The following is a 3,425-nucleotide window of genomic DNA, read 5'->3' on the forward strand; positions in this document are numbered from 1 at the left end:
CCCTTTTCATATTAAAACCAATAGAATATAACGTTACGTTCTCACGATAAACAGAATAAATGCAGTTACGCCCCTTTGTTCAAAACAACACTGTTGTCGAACTGTAACATGTTGCAGACATGAGTTATACTTTTAACAGCCTTCGGAAATAGAGCAACGCTTTATTCTGATTATGTTCTTCACACCTGTACGTACAGGTAGATATATATATATATACAGATAGATGTATAATGTATTGGAGTGTGATGCGATGAGTGATGTATTTAATGGATGTCTCGGTAGTGTAATATCCCAAATCTATTAGGCGTGATTCAAGTGCTGTCAACTTAATAAATAAAAAATAAATAAATAAAAAAAGAAGTAAAAACCTTTCTTCTAACACACAGCAATCTATTTCATATAATTCGTAACAAATCAAATGAGTTTTTTCCCCCCGAGAAAATTATGAATATTTCCCATTAAAATTATACTAATATAACGCTATGATGAATTTAGGAGTCCAAATCACCTTGGTCCTAACTCCTCAGCCATATCTATCAATCAAGTCCTGATATGATTTAAATGACACAGAAATAATAACTTTGTAATGTTTGGTTGGATTTTCAATGAGTTGATGTCTACAACAGGTGTCACAGCATTACTGTGCACTTAGACAACATCAGATAATTCTCAGGGACACGAATGGCTGTATAAATGTCACATACTGTCATTTATTCAAATCTCTTTCCTTTAAATGAATAGTCATGATAAAAAAAACTTTGACAGGGGGCCATTAATTGAGCATTTTAAGACATGAAACATCTGATCATCTTGCTGTAAAACGCATAGATATTCATTCTATGTCAATTTTGCTGGTAAGTTCGATTACAGTGTTCCTCAAGGACACAAATTTTATTGTTTGTTATTTATTCAGAAACGATTTGGTTTGACACCAATAAAACACTTGAAATAACGAAGTAATAAAACATATTTCTATTTTGATGTTTCAACGGTAAAGATGGCTCATATAGACCAGAGGGACTTGGAGGAATTTCCAAACCCACGTACATGCATGTTTAAATGTATTGACAGTGGGTTGAATGTTTATGAAAAGTCCCTGTGATAATGGCCAAACGAATTTGACTCGGTTCATATATCTTTCTTTATGTTGAAGCTTATTAGGTGTCTGATTGTCTTTAATCATCTATTTAACTGTACATTTGATAAAGTTATCAATAAAGGTCCACGGCCCAGAAACCTGCCCAGCGTCATCGTCGCCATCTTTGAGGACAGTATTTAAGCTTCTCATATTTCTAATCATGTGCATTAGTCACCTGACTGGTCAGCTATACAGGGTATAAATCCATTTGGAAGGATGACCATGAGGAATGTCCGGGTATACAAATGAACAAAGGTCCGTGGTCTATTTCTTCCCAGCAAATCGTCCGTGGTACACTAATATATCCGTCAATTACCTTAGTCATACAGGCACTGACCTACCATAATCATACTAGACTCATGTGAAGACATCTAAATTCTTGTAAGGATCCCCAAGCATCAATCATTCTGACAGCGGTTTTATATGTACGTAGGGTTATCCTGGTATAGATATATTTTAGTTTTGAAACTAATTAGAAATCAATCACTTTGTCATCTCCAAATGAAAGCGAAAGGGAATATTTGGTTATCTGTGGAATAATCGGAACATTAATCAATCATCATAAATAACTTTACTTGAAGGTAGTTCTCTTTCATCTTTCGAAATGAATATCTGAGATTGAAATAATAAAATAATCAAAATAAAGAGGATAAATCAGCTGTTGTTTGATATTGTCATCTTATGTTAAACATTTAAAAAAAATACCTGATGACCTCACCTTTATGATATTTATATCGCTTTAATATAAACATGATTTTTATGTGGATGATATATTCAAATATGTTAAAACTATTCACTGCTCTTCTGATAAATCATGCGTTTACTGTTCAATCTTATATACATACTGTACACTGTACCGGGGTATCTCATTTTCAAGATTCGGTTTCTGGTGATCACCTATCAACTTCTGGCAGATTACAGCAAAATAGCATATAAATATTTAGGGAATCCTTATTTATTTGCTAACTGAGTTTGAGATGAATTTACGCTGTTTCAATAGGAAACTTGTGTGAACGGCGTGAACCAAATATGATCAATAACCACACAATAGTCGTTATCATGTTACACTTCATGGTCAGTTACTAATGTGAATGCCGAACTCTGTAACCTAACTTGTTTTGAATACAGGTAGGCAAATTGTTGACAATAACACATACACCTGTTTTATTACTGTTAATTAGTTATTTTTTACCTTCCATGTTTGCACTTTAATACGGCAGTGAGACATTCAGTACACAGGTAAACACACCGAAATAGGCAATAAAGGTGTTTTGTGTAGCTTTACTATCCAAGATAATAGGCGTTCTAGCACTAAACACAATTTGCGTTGTAAAACGATAAAATTATCCGTATAAATTAATAATCACAAGTGCGAAGCGCTATCACTTGATCAACAAAGTTACATCGCCCATCGCTGTAATGTGTGATGATCCAGATATGGACATTTATAGACTTACTGCTGTAGCACGAAATCCACAGAGAATTTAATCATCAATATAAATGTATATACATTTGTAACTAATAGCTTTTTTCTGTTAGTCTTAATATAACTGACCTACTTATGAAGTTATGTCGATAATAGTTAAGTAACGTTATTTGTTTTTAATATAGTCGAAAGTTCATTCTCGTGAAATAGTTTATTTTACGGTTCGTCTAGCTAATTTCAAATGATTGTTCAATACATACGCCTATTCATGGCTCTGTGAAATAAAAATTACCTTGACCGTAGTGATTTATAAACAGATACAACAAAAATCAATATAAGTAGACGAAAGCTCAAGGAGATTGTCTGAATGTTGAACAGCCGGAAGCCCGCGTAGCTCAGTCGGTAGAGCATCAGACTTTTAATCTGAGGGTCTAGGGTTCGAGTCCCTACGTGGGCGATGATATTTTTTTTTTTTTTTTTTTAAATTTTTAATATGAAATTTAAATTCTGGTAGACATTGTGAATCACTAACATCACATACTATCTCATCAATTATTTTTATTTGTCATCTTTACAGCTTTTTGTGAGTCAAACAATTGGATGTGTGTTAACTCATGGATTTGGGTGACGTTTGATTAACCCCATATGACACATGACCAAAAAGTGGACAATGACAACGTGCGGAGTGGTGCTATATTGTCGTAAACGTAAAACTGTTTATTACAACGCACATTGCGTATCCACCTATGACATAGACCTCGTATACACACAGGGAGTTGACTCGAATTATGTATTATAGCAGTATAATATATATATATATAGACCATGGGTTGGAAATTCGTACCAAGTCCCTGCGCATGT

General features: G+C 33.8%; 1 non-coding gene across 1 annotated transcript; it reads left to right on the plus strand.

The window, feature by feature from the left end:
- The first annotated feature begins 2,948 nt into the window (after window positions 1-2,948).
- On the plus strand, window positions 2,949-3,021 carry Trnak-uuu. The gene has a single exon. It is a non-coding gene; the product is annotated as a tRNA-Lys (tRNA).
- Window positions 3,022-3,425: the final 404 nt, after the last annotated feature.

This window comes from Pecten maximus, chromosome 5 (assembly GCF_902652985.1).
Source record: "Pecten maximus chromosome 5, xPecMax1.1, whole genome shotgun sequence".
In the NCBI taxonomy this organism is placed as follows: domain Eukaryota; kingdom Metazoa; phylum Mollusca; class Bivalvia; order Pectinida; family Pectinidae; genus Pecten; species Pecten maximus.